General features: G+C 37.5%; 1 long non-coding RNA gene across 6 annotated transcripts; it reads left to right on the top strand.

Annotated features, from left to right (window-relative positions):
* The first annotated feature begins 12,921 nt into the window (after positions 1 to 12,921).
* On the top strand, positions 12,922 to 14,199 carry LOC129941110 (uncharacterized). 6 transcript variants are annotated; one of them, XR_008780814.1, is made up of 4 exons: positions 12,922 to 13,096; positions 13,158 to 13,260; positions 13,365 to 13,530; positions 13,582 to 14,199. It is a non-coding gene; the product is annotated as an uncharacterized LOC129941110 (long non-coding RNA). The 6 variants fall into 6 exon arrangements; XR_008780815.1 differs by having other exon boundaries at positions 13,158 to 13,264; XR_008780812.1 differs by having other exon boundaries at positions 13,158 to 13,530.
* Positions 14,200 to 19,680: the final 5,481 nt, after the last annotated feature.

Raw genomic sequence — 19,680 nt, 5'->3', positions numbered from 1 at the left:
TGTTGAAGAAGTCGCATGACAGTGCATCGCCTTGTCTAAAACATTTTTTGACATCAAATGCATCGGTAAGATCTTTTCCGACCTTGATAGAGCAGCGTGCATTCTTCATCGTCATTCTGCACAAACGGATAAGTTTGACAGGGATGCCAAAACTAGACATTGCTCGGTAGAGCTCTTCCCTATAGATGCTGCCATACGCGGCTTTAAAATCGTTTAAGAGATGGTGGGTATCGATTTGAAGCTCCTGGGTTTTTTCCAAGATCTGCCGTAGTGTGAATATTTGGTCGATAGTTTACTTTCCTGGTCTGAAGCCACACTGATAAGGACGTCTGTAGTTGGCGCAGTTTAGAGGGTCTCCTTTCTTGTGTATCGGGCACACTATGCTGAGATTCCACTCATCGGGCATGCTTTCTTCCGACCATATTTTGCAGATGAGTTGGTATATGCTCCGTACCAAGTCATCGCCTGCTGCTTTGAATAGTTCGGCAGCGATGCCGTCAGCTCCAGCAGCTTTGTTTGACTTAAGTTTAGATATAGCTATCTTCACTTCGTCAAGGTAGGGTAGGCGGAATTGTAGGTCTGCGTCGCCGACTTTGAGTGGTTCTAGCTCCCTTACAGCGGAATTCGGTTCGTCATCGCCGTTATATAATTTGGAGAAGTGATCTTTCCATATTCTCAGCATCGACTACGGTTCTACTACGATGTTCCCCTGATCGTCTTTACAGGCTTCGGTTCGTGGCTGGTACCCTTGGGAGGTTTTTTTTACCTTTTGATAAAATTTACGAACCTCATTCCTGTTGTGACATCCCTCTATCTCCTCGATTGCGCGCTTCTCATGCTCTTTTTTTTCCATCTAAGAAGCCGGTGTTCCTCTCTCCTCTTCTGCTCGTAGAGTTTGCGAGCAGTTCTAGTCCTTTTGTGCAGCGGCGTTTTGTATGCCTCTTGTTTCGCTGCATGCGCTTGCCGGCATTCGTCTTCAAACCAGGGGTTTCGTTGTGGTGGCCGTGTGAAACCTAGCACTTCAGAGGCGGCATCTCTGATGGCTGCAAGGCAATATTGCCACTAGTTTTCAATGCTTAATGCAGGAAGCATAGGACTCCTCAAGAGGCTACAACGAGGTAGTGGTCCGAGTCAATGTTGGCCTCTCGGAATGTTTAGATATCCTGGATACTGGAGAAGTGTCGTGAGTCGATCGCAATGTGGTCAATCTGGTTGACGGTTGATTGATCAGGAGATTTCCATGTCCCCTTGTGGATATTAAGATGCGTGAACTGCGTACTAGCTACCAGAACGTCTCGCCCCGCAGCAAAATCGACTAGCCTGAATCCGTTGTCGGAGGTGGTGTCGTGCAGGCTGTATCTCCCGATTATACCACCAAAGATGTCTTCTCTTCCTAGCTTGGCATTAAAATCTCCTAAGACAATTTTAATGTCATAACCAGGGCACTACTCATTGTTTTGTCCAAGAGCTCGAAGAATATGTCTTTGGTGTCTTCATCTTTTTCCTCTGTTGGGGCATGCGCGCATATTAGGCTTATGTTGGCGAATTTAGCCTTGATGCGGATTGTCGTGATGCGCTCGCTCACACTGTTGAAACTCAAGACTTTTTGCCTGAGCCTAGTTCCAACAACAAATCCACACCCAAATAGACGCTGTCTTTGTTCTCGGTAGCAGTCGCCGTAGTAGATATCGCAGTCTTTTAGTTTGCGTCTGCCCGGTCCATCCCATCGCACTTCTTGGATGGCTGTAATATCTGCCTTGCAGCAGTTTAGAGCTTCCGTTAATTGTTCGGATGCACGTGGTCTGTTAAGGGACCTAACATTCCACGTACATATCCGAAGTTCGTTATCCTTATTTCGTTTGCGTGGGTTGTCAACAGTGAATCCGTCCGTATTCGAGGCTTGTTGGTGCTTCGAAACTTATGGTATTTTTACGTGGCCAGGAAGTCACCCCGATGACACAACCCTCAACCTGGAGGGCCAGATCCTTAGTATAACTCCAAGGAAGGGGAGCCGGATAAACCGCTCCTTACTGGCCTGGGCTCCGAATATGTCGAAGAAGCCCTATAAGGTGTTCACTAAGTAGTTCAACCTTACTGGAACTTTAGACGCCACCGTTGATTCTATCTCGAGAATTCGTCCGCTGCCGCCTGGATAAGGAGAGGTGCCTTAGTGGAAACACCTCTCCCCCCTCTCTCGTTTGCTGCCCCCAACAACTTTCCACTGGGGTTGGGACCCAATCACCAGTTGAGGTACTAGGCACCCGATGTTCACCTTGGGGAGGTGAGAGTAGGAGTTGATAGTCAGAGGTGGGTTTTGAGAAAAACCTGTGGACGCTTGTGTCCTCTTGAATGCACATGTCTACCATTGAACATATAGGTACATTATTTGTTATTTGTCGACAGTGTTTCAATGTAGCCTACCTCACAGGTTTTACATTTACTCCTACTTGTCAACCTATAAAAAAACATTTTACATTATTACCAACCTTAACACCGCGAATTGTACTTATTTAATTAGAATTAATACTAGAATTATAAATGAATTAAAAAAATTAATGACTGTTATGAACATGGTGCCAAAACCAAATTAATTTTTCAATACAAATTATAAAAAAATTACCATTAATTTTTCAATAAAAATGATTTAATACAATGGTTCAAGTAGCAACGTTTAGATAGATACGCTCAATTGGATGGCGAATCCATAGACGAACTCGTGTCAAGACTTCGTTTACAAGCGCAGAAGTGTGCTTTTGAAGGGCTCAACGACAGCCTTCTCAAAGACCAACTCATACTAGGTATCAAAAGCGACGGTTTTCGCAAAAAACTGTTGTCCCAAGACATAGATCTCGAAAGAGCAATCCAACTATGTCAGGCTATAGAAATGGCTTAAAAACAATGTGCCAAAATCGTCAATTAAGGCGATAAGAAAGGGTAACATCAACAAAAGCAACAAATTTGACTGCCGGAATTGTAGTAAAAACCATGAAATCCGCAAATGTTCCGCCTACAATCATGTTTGCAGAAAGTACAATAAGAAATATTATTTTGAAAATTTTTGCAGAGGCAAAACAGTGAAAAACTACCACAAAAGTAGTGACATATTGTTCAAGGAAATTAATATCTTGGTGCAGTTTCCGAAACCGACAACTTTACTGAAAAACTATTCATAGAAGGTAAGCCATACATGATAAAACTAGACACCGGTGCCCAGGGTAACATGCTGCCCAAACGTGTAATTGAAACCACCAATTTTAACCTCAAGCCGAGTAATGTAAAGCACCTCGTATCGTTCAGTAATCACCCATTGCAGGTACTTGGCGAAGCACTAATACCGTGCTCAATAGTAGGCAAACTATGCAGTCGTAGCCGAAGACATCAAACATCTCGGAGCCAATGCTTGCGAAAAACTAAGACTTGTCACCAGATTCAACCAAGTTCAAACAGATGACAGTATTTTTAAAGGTCTAGGTTGTCTTAAAGACTACCAATACGATATTGAGCTTGTAGAAAATCCTTCATTCGTAATTACACCTCCAAGACGAATGCCATATAAAATTAGTGACGATGCATCGATGTTAAAGAGGGACTCGATAGAATAGTCAAATTAGGAGTCATCGAGCCCACACTATGGTCGTGGTTCGAAAAAACAACCAAATTAGAATTTGCATAGGTCAAACATTCATCAACAAAATTATATTGCGGCGTCATCATCCTATGCAAACAATAGAAGAAATATCAGATAAAATCAACGGTTCCAAACTATTCACCTTGCTAGACTGCAAACGTGGATTCTGGGAAATCCAAATCTCAGATAGAACCAAGAAAATACTAACGTTTTCAACACATTGGATCAGATATGCTTGCAAAAGATTACCTTTAGGTATATCTGCCGCCCTGAAATAAAGGGTGATTTTTTTGAGGTTAGGATTTTCATGCATTAGTATTTGACAGATCACGCGGGATTTCAGACATGGTGTCAAAGAGAAAGATGCTCAGTATGCTTTGACATTTCATCATGAATAGACTTACTAACGAGCAACGCTTGCAAATCATTGAATTTTATTACCAAAATCAGTGTTCGGTTCGAAATGTGTTTCGCGCTTTACGTCCGATTTATGGTCTACATAATCGACCAAGTGAGCAAACAATTAATGCGATTTGGAGTGAGGAGCAACCAGAAGCCATTCAAGAACTGCCCATGCATCCCGAAAAATGCACTGTTTGTTGTGGTTTGTACGCTGGTGGAATCATTGGACCGTATTTTTTCAAAGATGCTGTTGGACGCAACGTTACGGTGAATGGCGATCGCTATCGTTCAATGCTAACAAACTTTTTGTTGCCAAAAATGGAAGAACTGAACTTGGTTGACATGTGGTTTCAACAAGATGGCGCTACATGCCACACAGCTCGCGATTCTATGGCCATTTTGAGGGAAAACTTCGGAGAACAATTCATCTCAAGGAATGGACCGGTAAGTTGGCCACCAAGATCATGCGATTTGACGCCTTAAGACTATTTTTTGTGGGGCTAATTCAAGTCTAAAGTCTACACAAATAAGCCAGCAACTATTCCAGCTTTGGAAGACAACATTTCCGAAGAAATTCGGGCTATTCCGGCCGAAATGCTCGAAAAAGTTACCCAAAATTGGACTTTCCGAATGGACCACCTAAGACGCAGCCGGTCAACATTTAAATGAAATTATCTTCAAAAAGTAAATGTCATGGACCAATCTAACGTTTCAAATAAAGAATCGAAGAGATTTTGCAAATTTTATGCGTTTTTTTTTAAAAAGTTCTCAAGCTCTTAAAAAATCACCGTTTATTTCAAAGCATTATATAGTCCCTTTTATCACATTTACCTAATGTTAAAATTTTAATGTTGATATGTATATTAATTTATTTTAGATCTAGGGAAGACCTACGAAAAACCACAACCGACGTTATCAAAATCAAATTCACTTATCTGAGTAAGTTCATCCCAAATTTTTCTTCATTAACTACTTAATAACGGCCGCTACTAAAAAAATTGACTCCATGGGAATGGAACGATGTCCATGAGCAAGCTTACAGAAAACTTAATTCTACTATTTGTAACAATCCAGTATTAAAACTATATGACCCCAATGATGACGTAAAGCTACAAGCTGATGCTTGCTGTACCGCTTTAGGAGCAGTTCTCCTGTGTGTGTGAATATTTGGTCGATAGTTTACTTTCCTGGTCTGAAGCCACACTGATAAGGACGTCTGTAGTTGGCGCAGTTTAGAGGGTCTCCTTTCTTGTGTATCGGGCACACTATGCTGAGATTCCACTCATCGGGCATGCTTTCTTCCGACCATATTTTGCAGATGAGTTGGTATATGCTCCGTACCAAGTCATCGCCTGCTGCTTTGAATAGTTCGGCAGCGATGCCGTCAGCTCCAGCAGCTTTGTTTGACTTAAGTTTAGATATAGCTATCTTCACTTCGTCAAGGTAGGGTAGGCGGAATTGTAGGTCTGCGTCGCCGACTTTGAGTGGTTCTAGCTCCCTTACAGCGGAATTCGGTTCGTCATCGCCGTTATATAATTTGGAGAAGTGATCTTTCCATATTCTCAGCATCGACTACGGTTCTACTACGATGTTCCCCTGATCGTCTTTACAGGCTTCGGTTCGTGGCTGGTACCCTTGGGAGGTTTTTTTTACCTTTTGATAAAATTTACGAACCTCATTCCTGTTGTGACATCCCTCTATCTCCTCGATTGCGCGCTTCTCATGCTCTTTTTTTTCCATCTAAGAAGCCGGTGTTCCTCTCTCCTCTTCTGCTCGTAGAGTTTGCGAGCAGTTCTAGTCCTTTTGTGCAGCGGCGTTTTGTATGCCTCTTGTTTCGCTGCATGCGCTTGCCGGCATTCGTCTTCAAACCAGGGGTTTCGTTGTGGTGGCCGTGTGAAACCTAGCACTTCAGAGGCGGCATCTCTGATGGCTGCAAGGCAATATTGCCACTAGTTTTCAATGCTTAATGCAGGAAGCATAGGACTCCTCAAGAGGCTACAACGAGGTAGTGGTCCGAGTCAATGTTGGCCTCTCGGAATGTTTAGATATCCTGGATACTGGAGAAGTGTCGTGAGTCGATCGCAATGTGGTCAATCTGGTTGACGGTTGATTGATCAGGAGATTTCCATGTCCCCTTGTGGATATTAAGATGCGTGAACTGCGTACTAGCTACCAGAACGTCTCGCCCCGCAGCAAAATCGACTAGCCTGAATCCGTTGTCGGAGGTGGTGTCGTGCAGGCTGTATCTCCCGATTATACCACCAAAGATGTCTTCTCTTCCTAGCTTGGCATTAAAATCTCCTAAGACAATTTTAATGTCATAACCAGGGCACTACTCATTGTTTTGTCCAAGAGCTCGAAGAATATGTCTTTGGTGTCTTCATCTTTTTCCTCTGTTGGGGCATGCGCGCATATTAGGCTTATGTTGGCGAATTTAGCCTTGATGCGGATTGTCGTGATGCGCTCGCTCACACTGTTGAAACTCAAGACTTTTTGCCTGAGCCTAGTTCCAACAACAAATCCACACCCAAATAGACGCTGTCTTTGTTCTCGGTAGCAGTCGCCGTAGTAGATATCGCAGTCTTTTAGTTTGCGTCTGCCCGGTCCATCCCATCGCACTTCTTGGATGGCTGTAATATCTGCCTTGCAGCAGTTTAGAGCTTCCGTTAATTGTTCGGATGCACGTGGTCTGTTAAGGGACCTAACATTCCACGTACATATCCGAAGTTCGTTATCCTTATTTCGTTTGCGTGGGTTGTCAACAGTGAATCCGTCCGTATTCGAGGCTTGTTGGTGCTTCGAAACTTATGGTATTTTTACGTGGCCAGGAAGTCACCCCGATGACACAACCCTCAACCTGGAGGGCCAGATCCTTAGTATAACTCCAAGGAAGGGGAGCCGGATAAACCGCTCCTTACTGGCCTGGGCTCCGAATATGTCGAAGAAGCCCTATAAGGTGTTCACTAAGTAGTTCAACCTTACTGGAACTTTAGACGCCACCGTTGATTCTATCTCGAGAATTCGTCCGCTGCCGCCTGGATAAGGAGAGGTGCCTTAGTGGAAACACCTCTCCCCCCTCTCTCGTTTGCTGCCCCCAACAACTTTCCACTGGGGTTGGGACCCAATCACCAGTTGAGGTACTAGGCACCCGATGTTCACCTTGGGGAGGTGAGAGTAGGAGTTGATAGTCAGAGGTGGGTTTTGAGAAAAACCTGTGGACGCTTGTGTCCTCTTGAATGCACATGTCTACCATTGAACATATAGGTACATTATTTGTTATTTGTCGACAGTGTTTCAATGTAGCCTACCTCACAGGTTTTACATTTACTCCTACTTGTCAACCTATAAAAAAACATTTTACATTATTACCAACCTTAACACCGCGAATTGTACTTATTTAATTAGAATTAATACTAGAATTATAAATGAATTAAAAAAATTAATGACTGTTATGAACATGGTGCCAAAACCAAATTAATTTTTCAATACAAATTATAAAAAAATTACCATTAATTTTTCAATAAAAATGATTTAATACAATGGTTCAAGTAGCAACGTTTAGATAGATACGCTCAATTGGATGGCGAATCCATAGACGAACTCGTGTCAAGACTTCGTTTACAAGCGCAGAAGTGTGCTTTTGAAGGGCTCAACGACAGCCTTCTCAAAGACCAACTCATACTAGGTATCAAAAGCGACGGTTTTCGCAAAAAACTGTTGTCCCAAGACATAGATCTCGAAAGAGCAATCCAACTATGTCAGGCTATAGAAATGGCTTAAAAACAATGTGCCAAAATCGTCAATTAAGGCGATAAGAAAGGGTAACATCAACAAAAGCAACAAATTTGACTGCCGGAATTGTAGTAAAAACCATGAAATCCGCAAATGTTCCGCCTACAATCATGTTTGCAGAAAGTACAATAAGAAATATTATTTTGAAAATTTTTGCAGAGGCAAAACAGTGAAAAACTACCACAAAAGTAGTGACATATTGTTCAAGGAAATTAATATCTTGGTGCAGTTTCCGAAACCGACAACTTTACTGAAAAACTATTCATAGAAGGTAAGCCATACATGATAAAACTAGACACCGGTGCCCAGGGTAACATGCTGCCCAAACGTGTAATTGAAACCACCAATTTTAACCTCAAGCCGAGTAATGTAAAGCACCTCGTATCGTTCAGTAATCACCCATTGCAGGTACTTGGCGAAGCACTAATACCGTGCTCAATAGTAGGCAAACTATGCAGTCGTAGCCGAAGACATCAAACATCTCGGAGCCAATGCTTGCGAAAAACTAAGACTTGTCACCAGATTCAACCAAGTTCAAACAGATGACAGTATTTTTAAAGGTCTAGGTTGTCTTAAAGACTACCAATACGATATTGAGCTTGTAGAAAATCCTTCATTCGTAATTACACCTCCAAGACGAATGCCATATAAAATTAGTGACGATGCATCGATGTTAAAGAGGGACTCGATAGAATAGTCAAATTAGGAGTCATCGAGCCCACACTATGGTCGTGGTTCGAAAAAACAACCAAATTAGAATTTGCATAGGTCAAACATTCATCAACAAAATTATATTGCGGCGTCATCATCCTATGCAAACAATAGAAGAAATATCAGATAAAATCAACGGTTCCAAACTATTCACCTTGCTAGACTGCAAACGTGGATTCTGGGAAATCCAAATCTCAGATAGAACCAAGAAAATACTAACGTTTTCAACACATTGGATCAGATATGCTTGCAAAAGATTACCTTTAGGTATATCTGCCGCCCTGAAATAAAGGGTGATTTTTTTGAGGTTAGGATTTTCATGCATTAGTATTTGACAGATCACGCGGGATTTCAGACATGGTGTCAAAGAGAAAGATGCTCAGTATGCTTTGACATTTCATCATGAATAGACTTACTAACGAGCAACGCTTGCAAATCATTGAATTTTATTACCAAAATCAGTGTTCGGTTCGAAATGTGTTTCGCGCTTTACGTCCGATTTATGGTCTACATAATCGACCAAGTGAGCAAACAATTAATGCGATTTGGAGTGAGGAGCAACCAGAAGCCATTCAAGAACTGCCCATGCATCCCGAAAAATGCACTGTTTGTTGTGGTTTGTACGCTGGTGGAATCATTGGACCGTATTTTTTCAAAGATGCTGTTGGACGCAACGTTACGGTGAATGGCGATCGCTATCGTTCAATGCTAACAAACTTTTTGTTGCCAAAAATGGAAGAACTGAACTTGGTTGACATGTGGTTTCAACAAGATGGCGCTACATGCCACACAGCTCGCGATTCTATGGCCATTTTGAGGGAAAACTTCGGAGAACAATTCATCTCAAGGAATGGACCGGTAAGTTGGCCACCAAGATCATGCGATTTGACGCCTTAAGACTATTTTTTGTGGGGCTAATTCAAGTCTAAAGTCTACACAAATAAGCCAGCAACTATTCCAGCTTTGGAAGACAACATTTCCGAAGAAATTCGGGCTATTCCGGCCGAAATGCTCGAAAAAGTTACTCAAAATTGGACTTTCCGAATGGACCACCTAAGACGCAGCCGGTCAACATTTAAATGAAATTATCTTCAAAAAGTAAATGTCATGGACCAATCTAACGTTTCAAATAAAGAATCGAAGAGATTTTGCAAATTTTATGCGTTTTTTTTTTTTAAAAGTTCTCAAGCTCTTAAAAAATCACCGTTTATTTCAAAGCATTATATAGTCCCTTTTATCACATTTACCTAATGTTAAAATTTTAATGTTGATATGTATATTAATTTATTTTAGATCTAGGGAAGACCTACGAAAAACCACAACCGACGTTATCAAAATCAAATTCACTTATCTGAGTAAGTTCATCCCAAATTTTTCTTCATTAACTACTTAATAACGGCCGCTACTAAAAAAATTGACTCCATGGGAATGGAACGATGTCCATGAGCAAGCTTACAGAAAACTTAATTCTACTATTTGTAACAATCCAGTCTTAAAACTATATGACCCCAATGATGACGTAAAGCTACAAGCTGATGCTTGCTGTACCGCTTTAGGAGCAGTTCTCCTGCAAAAGGAACAACAAATCGCGTTTGCATCAAAGGCCCTCACAGATTGCCAGACATTTTTTTTTGTTTATAATAAACATACACTCAAGGAAATATAACTTACCTTATTATGCAGAAGCAAAGTGTGAGCACTAGGAAGAGGAGAGACGGTTTAAAAGGAGATGTCGATGCACATTGGTTTTGAATTCCTGAATATTGCAATGACTAGAAAAGACAGAGTCTGGTAAGGCATTATACATTCGCGTAGTACGGCGTAAGAACGAATCTCTGTATTTGACAGTACGGCTGAAGTTAGTCTCGACGGTATACTGATGAGCATTCCTAGAACCGCGAGTATTACGGTTAAACTGTTTGAGGGGAGGAATGCAACTGACTATTTCACTAGAGCATAAGCCGTTAAAATAACGGTAAAAAATGGTCAGAGAAGAGACCATACGTTGATATACAAGCGAAGTAAATGAACTTATGATGATATTATCATCTATCAATTAAAATGCTCTACATTCAATACTATACAAGAGGCTTAAGTAAGTTGCAGGAGCACCAGCCCAGAAATGGGAGTTATACTTAAGCTTTGGACGTATGTAAGATAACAGCCAGATCAGAAAAGATGACATATTTCTTGCATCGCTTAAGGAAACCCAAACACCTTGCGGAATTTTTGGCGACATCGCGTATGTGATCATTCCACAAGAGGTGGTTGATGATACACATACCGAAAATATCGAGGTGTTCAGTCAAATTGATGCAAGTGCCATCCATGGATAATGACAAAGGGGGCTTATATCGCTTTAACGATACAAGACAGCATTGCGTTTTCGAAGCATTAAATTCCACGAGGTCTTTTAATCCCCATTGAACAATGCTGTTTAGGTCGGAATTTCCTGAGCTTATCATATTATGTCGTTGTCCGAAGAAGAGAAATCTGAATTTGAAAACGAATAAGAAAAGCTAAGAGTACTATAGTCAGCGACACAATATATTGGATTAGATGTTGCAGACAGGAGATCATTAACAAAAATAAGAAAGAGTGTTGGAAATAAAACAGAGCCCTGGGGTACACCAGCATATATTATATAGTTTTGAGACTTGAATTCATCCAATACTACTTGTATTGAACGATCCGAAAGGTATTTACTTATCCAATGAAGCAGGGATTCATAAAAACCGAAAGCACGCATTTTCGATAAGAGAGCCTGATGCCAAACTCTATCAAATGCTTTTGAAATATCATGTGCCATAATCTTACTTTCTTCAAAACGATGTAAAGAATTGCTCCACTGTTCGGTGAGATAAACCATCACCAGTGGACCTATTGCTACGAAAGCCGTATTGCTGGTCATTAAAAAGCTTTCGATCTTCAAGATGACCTTGGGAAGAAGGGACGCAAGTGCAATCGTCGGTAAATAGACGGTGAGGAAGATTCGCCTTTTTTGGGAATAGGCTGAACAAATGCGGGTTTTCATCCACCCGGAACGAGACCTGAGGAGTAGGACAGATGAAAAAGGTTAGAAGAGGAAGAATTAATCATACTTTTTACAAATGACCAAACTGCTTTACTGCTGTAATTTTTGGTCATGTAAAAATTTGGTCCGTCGAATATGGGCGTTGCAGACCTTCCTGGCTTGCTTGAACTTATTCCGGTTTTCCTCAGTTGAATTTGCTTTAAAGCAACGGAAACTTACTTTCTTGACCCTAATAACCTCTTTACAGCTCGCATCGAACCATACGTTTTCGTTAGGTCTGATGCTTTTAACCCTATTCGAGATAAAATTTCTCATTCCCAGGAGACACAAACTTGTGATCATATCAGCGCTGGAGCCAACTTCATTATCGAGGAAGCATAGTGACCAGTTAAAGATCCTAAAATAATTATTGAGACCGTCCCAGTTGGTTTTCTCGTTTTGCAAACGATTCTCTTAGGAGCTCTTTCTTCAACTGGAGAGTTTTGTCACGAAAAATTTGATGATATGACTCAATGGTCAGATGTGCCTAGAGTTGATAGAACACAAATAGTGTGCTTGCCAGGGTCAGAGGTAAGAAACAAGTCAAGAGTGTTTTCTGCTCGACCTACCACGTCCGATATTCGAGTGGGCTCGTTGACCAGCTGAGTTTGGTGGTTCAACTCAGCGTAGATCTCAGCACACACTCCTTCTGGTGTTGTCTGGCCTGAATGTTGAAGCCATGAAGAATTGTGTACATTGAAATCGCATTAACAACGATTTCAGTGCGAGGATAGGACGAAACAATTCTTTGGATGGAATCAGACAAATCATCAATCTCACGAGAAGTTGACACTCTGTCTAGATTGGGGCTTTCATAAAGGAAGCAATAGTGAATGATTTGTTTATTTTAAGTTATACCCTTGAATAAAGAATTCAGTGGGATCGGAATTCTCACCCATTTGGATTTTACTAAGTGCCAATACAACTGGCCTGTTTAAAGTAGTGTGGGAGTACACAGAAAAAAAATTCGCTCTAAGCTTCAGAATAATAGTGTAACTGCTGTAAAACAACAATTTCTTGTTCATAAGTGGCCATATTATCTCAGTTTTCTTTATCATCTTAGAGTTAGTCCAACAAGGATGCTCAAATGTCTACATACATTATTTAGGAACGCAGCCAAGAGAAATAAAAAGATGTAGAATACCAGAACAAAAGCATGTTTAAAACCAATTGATACCTAGCATACCAAAATGGAATTCTAGCACACCTCATACTCATACCTGTTCGAAACACAGACATTCTCTAGAAATTTCAACATATCATCCATCCCCATACCCATAAAGGATATATATTATCTAGAGTCCCGACCGGTACCCGTCCTACCTGAAGCACCCTCAAATTTTATTCGAGGTGAACTCTCTCAAATTCCGTATCGGTGAATACATGTGATTAGTGGAAAAAAGGCAAAATGTTAGATTGAAATCTTGTCAAAAATGACAATTCCACAATTTCGATTTCAAAAACAAAACATTCAATTTGGGATTCTACAAGTCAATTTTTGAAAATTATTTTGTTTTGTCTAAACATTTAACAGAATTTATTTCTTTTCAGATCAAAAACCTTAACGATTAAGAGCTACAAGTGCATTTAATTGAAAAAAAAATAGACCAGGAACCAGAAGAAAACAATGAGACTTACTCTACTCGGAGCACAAGTAGGTACATTTTAAAAAAGAATCTCGTAAACAAAAGAATATTTATGTTGTTTGTTTCAATTATTGATTGATCCAAAAATATACTTAACTGCCAACTCAAGAAGATGTACATAACAATAAAAACTTTTAGCATCTCCTTAAAGTTTTCATTTCGGGTGTTGCCGATTACAAACCATGATACAGAAAGCAATTTCTCTAAAGAAATTTAGGAGGTTTGCTCAAAATAAGGGCTGGTTTCATAGAGTGCAACAGCACATGAGGTTCAGTTGTGTAAGTACAAATCGAAACAATCATATCGTGATTAACTTGCTTAGTCTTCAGCTTCTAGATCTAAATCGATGCTTGTAACGCCAAATATCTCACTAAAGAAGGCAAGGACACTGCTGACCGAGTCATCGGCAACTGCGGCCACTTAAGCCGACGCAAACCACGTAGATTATGAAATGAATGTTGACATTGAAGCAACTTGCTGGGAGAACACCTCCTTAATGACGGGACTCAAAAATCATTGGTAAGTCTTTTGAATAATGAAAATCTAATTATTTTCGTATGCACGTTTTAGAATTTTCTTATATAGACAGAAAAAATATAAGCCGAATTCCTAAATACACAATGCTTATTGAATCACCAAAAGAATTAACTGGAATCACATAGAAGACCATTGACACATGAACCATTCAAATGATGTTTTAAAAATTTCCCGTCACCTTCACCCGCCGAAAATTTCTAAAAATAATACAAGCGGAAATTGTGCATTCATGACATTGTCCGATTGGGATTTTGGAATTTGCCTCGCAAAAGAATGTCACAAACAACTTGCCACAATTTTTTAATCAACGAATCAAATTACCAGCGAGAGTTTTATAATTATAAACCAATCAGCTTGCTACAATTTAATTGTGCGTCCATTGACCAGAAGGTTTATGATGGCAAGACTGCTTCCAAGTAAGCTTCACATAAATCAATGAAATACTACATAATTGATGTTTTTTTTCAGCAATAAATCGATGCCGTATTGCAACAAATCCTGAAGTGAAGATAAATATAGTCATGCTAATCTCATCCGTTAAAGTTAATGATCAAGGTTCGCGGCGCAGCTAGTTTTCAAATAAATTTGTAACTTTTTTTCAAAATTTTATATAATTTAGTATAATTTAATGTTGTTTTAAATTCAACGCTAATAATGTATTTTCACTTAAAAAAACAATATCTGGATGTTAAAATGTAAATAAAAAAGATATTAAATGTACTTTTTTCAAAGAAAAATACTTCTTTCTGGTTTTCCAAAATTTGATCTGCTCAGGTCAATTAGTGGATTATACCTTTTTTATTTTTCGTTTCGTTTTTAGCAAATAATAATAAGAAAACAAATAAGCTGTTTAACAAAATTAAAAACTTAGTATTTTTAATCCTATTACTATGTTTTAGTCACCTTCGTAGGTATTGAGGATTAAGATATCCTGACTTCGAACCACACCTTCAAAATTTTCTATTACATCAGGTTTTTAAAACCAGTAATGCATAGTACCCGTGGCATGATGGTTTGTGCGTTGGACTGTCATGCAAGGGGTCTTGGGTTCAATCCCTGCCTGTGCCACCTTAATTTAAAAAAATTAATTTCGCGGGTACTGCCTCTTGCGAGGAATTGACAAATCCTTCAAGAGTAATTCTTGTCATGAAAAAGTGCTTTCTCAAACTAGCCGTTCGGATTCGGCATAAAATTGTAGGTCCCCTCCATTCCTGACAACATTACTCGCACACAGGAATGGTTGAGAGTTGTAAGTCACTAGGCCCTGGTTCACAACGGACTGTTGCGCCACCCCATTTGATTTGAATGCATAAAGCAATTGCAAGATGATTTTGCGTACATATGTTTGCTTTTAGCTCCAGTTCAAATCATTTTTTTATTTCACTTAGTTTTCGTAATTTCTTATTAGTTATGAAAGCCTCATGTCTTCATTTTACCTGAAGTTTTGAAAAAAAAACTAGATTGTAATTCTTTTGTGGTTATAAATAATAAATACTTCGTTTAATTTTTGATGCTGATTACGAATACCAACTCCAATTTTATTTTATTTTATAATATATTACAAGAACTTATATGTATTACAAGAACTTGATGTTATAATCTTTTAAGACTGCAAATTCTTTATAGGAAATAGTACAAAATTGTAAAGGATGTAAATAATGAAGGAAGATATTATAAAATTTGAAAAAAAAACTATTTCATGAAATTCATAGCTTCGAAAAGCCTTTTATGTACGTACATATATAATTCCTTCTGAATTACAAACAAAATAATATCTCAAGAGCATGATTTGATAGAGTAATTCTGGATTCGGGTTTGAATTGAATTGAAGATGTTGACGGCATCGAAAGCAATAAATCATGAATGAAGGAAGGTTTTTCAATTGAATTCCAGAGACCTACATACAATTTAAATTAGAAAAAGCAAAAATTTACATAGTTCATATTTTATTATTTATAAACACATCCTCCCCAACTACAACTGTCTTGAAAAACTGACTTTAGATGAAATAAACTATTGTTCACATCATGAGGAAGCAATTGCATACACTGCAATCTTTCGCCAATCTGGATGAAAGAAGTGCTTTGCATTGCACAGATGGTGACACATGACGTGTATGTGCTACTGCTATCAAACGCTGCAATTAATTCAACTTGTATTTGTTGAAGTTGGCTTGGCTATGAATGACCACCAAGTAAAGAGATTCCTTAACTTCATAGCATCTCTCGACTTGTATATCCATCTCGACAAATGGAGCATATCAGATATATTGCATAGCGAAGCTTAACAGTCTTCTGCGACATTGATCCCTTCGCTGTAATCGGCCTTTCTCGTTCTTATAGGGTTAAAAATGAGGATATGATCCATCAAAATATAGCGTTTTGATTGTCAGGAACAAAGTCTTGTTGAGAAGTGTAATTTTAACTAAAAAACAAAACAATATTCATATAATTAGTTTAATTTTAATGTGAACACATTTACCTTCAATTTGTTTCTCTTCACTCCAGAATATATATGTCGGCGTTCCTGACTTCCTACTCGGGGGATCCCACTTTTCGTGTTGCAACATTATCCTTGGTTTCTTCCTTCTGAGAATTAAATTAAATTAATTAAATCCAGTATATGTTTTTATTTCAATAAATTAATATTTTAGTTTTACCTTCATTTGCATTACTGATACTGAATTTCGTTTTCTTTACATTTCCGTACAATTGCCAAAATACTCACCTCGCTGTTAATCCGTCAAAACTTTACCTTAATCAAGTTGGGCCACGTTCGCATTGCAGTTCTAGGGTGCACCTATACTTTCAGCACGATTTTTTCTGTTTTTAACGAATTTTTTCATAAAAGCCATAAAATTTGTGTGCCAAAATCATCAAATATTATTTTTAGCACAGTTTTTACTAAAAAGAAGTTGTAAAATTAATTTTTCTTAAAATATTGCATTAATTTTTGAATTCAACGGATTTCTTTTTTGAATGAATATAATCTGGATTTGCCAATAAGAAATGCACGGGAGAACTAACACATGCTTATGCTAACGGGCAAAATTCTCTCAATTTAGTTTGTAGGCCGAAGGAGAGCAAACCCATTAAAGGCCCAACTATAATAGGCATAAGCAAACATAAGCTTATATCAAAAACCTAACGAAAATTCACTTAAGTTTTTGAGATTACTGCGGATAGCCATAATGCAATTTTGCTCACGTATCTACATGTCAGATTTTACTTCTGCGGCGAGCGACTGAGATCGCTCTTGCTTAAGTTTGCATAAGTTTACGAAACTGAGAAAAATTAATCCTATGGGACAAACATTTTTATTTCATCTCCACGCCGTTTATGGCGCTGCCTGTATCAAAATGCTTGGTAGGAAATCAAGAATGAGGAGAAAATTACTAAAGAAAAAATGAGAAAAGTAAATTTGTTTAGGTTTCATAAGCATTAATATGTGCGAGGGAGATAGCCAAAATACAAATTTCAAACCAAAAAGGAATAATATTTATCTACATTTTTTTTTTGCTTTCACGTGTGAATGTAGAGGAGGTGTGCATATGTATTCATATGATTGTAGCTACGTATACTTTCACGTTGTAGGTATTTTGAATTTAAAAATTGTCGATAGATTTTAAATTTTCAATTTTTGTAAAAAATGAAATATTGCCATATTTGGCATAAACAAATTCATATGTTTGTAGCTATGTATACAATAACGTTGTAAGTATTTTAAAATTAATAATTCTCATTTCATTTTAAATTTTAAATTTTTTTTTGGAAAATGTTATGTTGCCATATTTGGCATATGATGCATTGAAGAAATATATTCAGTTATTTTGTTGTTGTTATTCTTGCGTATTATTAGTTATTTGTACGCATCAAGTATAAACACAATCAAAAATTAAAATTTATTCAAAACTAGGTCGATTTTTGTTTTTTAACAGCTAAATAGGGTGTACAGAATTGAATTTTAAATTTTTATAGAAAAACATACAAATAAATAAATACAATATAATATAAAACTAATTTGAAAAATTAACCTTAGAGGTATCAATGCCTTAATTGGAAAGATATAAGCCTAATATATAAGGTATCGTGATTTTGACAGAATGCTAGTGTTTCTTGTGTGGAGATATCATTATGATAGCACTTATTGCTTCTATGGAACTCTTCGATTCATATAGTCCAGAATATTTTACTTTTTTCGGTTTTAATCTTTTAAGGTCTTTTCTTGTAAAAGATACAAACATACTTGTTAGTGCATTGTATGCCGAGTTTGCACCTTGTTTCAAGAGTTTTTTTCATCGGGCATTTTAATTAGCATGTCTAGGAATTTAGCAACAAAAACTTCTCAAAAATTGATATCTTATCAGTACAAATAGCCCATTTGACTCTAGTATATGAGATCTTACTAAAGAATTCGTAGATAGTTTGAGGTTTAACTGCAAGTACTGACGAAATCAAAATTATTACCGAAAAGCTAATCAAGAAAAAAAATCCTTTTGAAAACAAAAAAATCCCTTTTAAAGTGAAGGGAGATTTTGTACCTGTTATCTTTTTGGCAACACTGATTTAAACAGCTGACGCACGTTTTTTTGTTTTGTTTCACTGTCAAACATCTTCAGTTTGGTCTATAATTGCACCATGAATCGTCTTACAAAGGAACAAGCGAATGGACCCCTTGAGGAGCCATCAAGTTCAACATCTGAAATAATCTTCAAAAATTAAATTATATGGACCGTACTATCCATTCAAATAAAGATTTCATGTATTTTTTCGAATTGTATGTGTTTGTTTATAACTTTCATATAACTTTTAAAAATTCACCCTTTATAAATATAAAATAAATAAATACCCTTTATAATATATATATATTTCTTATAGTACTATTATGAAGAGGAACGAACGAAGCGACATCTGAGAGGCGTGGAGATGAATTAATTTGATCCCTTTTTTTCATACCCCTCAATAGTTGTGGAGAGTTGAGAATGATGGAAAATTTAACAATAATCAACGATAATTAAAGAATAAAAAATAGAGAAGAACATAATGTGTGTATGCATATAATACTTCAAGGGGAATGATTTTACGGTTTTGCTTTGGCTAGAAACAGAAAATATGTAAACAAAAATAGAAACAAAGCAAAAAAATATTAGAAGAGTACTTTTTGCGGTTGGTAGTACAAAAGTTAGTACTTTGAAATTAATTACCAAATGCTTAAATAATTCTTACAACAGGTACATGGTAGTATTTTAAAGAGAATATAAAATATGATAATAATAAATAATTAATAAAAGGTATATACATTTTTAATCTTATTAGGATATTGATTTGTGAAGGGATTATAATAATAATCCAAGGCTGAAGAATGAAAAGAAACGCTTTTAGCTTTTTATTAAAATTTTCTTTTTTGGAATATAAGATAATAGAGGAAATTCTAGAATATTCTAAATGCGAGAAGCGACAAAAAGTAAATGAACTAAATTAAAATGTAAGAAAACAAAAAAATGTGTTCCAATAAAAGAGACAAAAGTTTATTATCAAATAATAGATACAAAACTGAATCTTAAGTGTGATTTGCATTTCATAATTTCAACAATTAATGCGCTGTATTTTCTGACGTTGAGTGTTAATTTAAGTACTAGGATTTGTAGTAACCTTTGGTAAAATATTGACGTAATAATATGCGTCAAGACCATGAGTTGTGATATCTTTCGTCTTAAAGAGGTTTAACTATTCCAGAAATATTTAAATATTTTTGATACAAAGTGACTTTATTTGAAGAGGTTTATATTTATATTTTTTATATTTAATCTAAAAAATATATTTAAAAAAGCATTAAAATTTAATTTTATGATATCAATTTGTTGTTCATAAGTTTCCTACATACAATTTCGA

The sequence above is a fragment of the Eupeodes corollae genome, chromosome 1 (genome assembly GCF_945859685.1).
Source record: "Eupeodes corollae chromosome 1, idEupCoro1.1, whole genome shotgun sequence".
NCBI lineage: Eukaryota > Metazoa > Arthropoda > Insecta > Diptera > Syrphidae > Eupeodes > Eupeodes corollae.
Note: the sequence above shows the minus strand (reverse complement) of the source record. Positions and strands in the feature narration are given on the sequence as shown.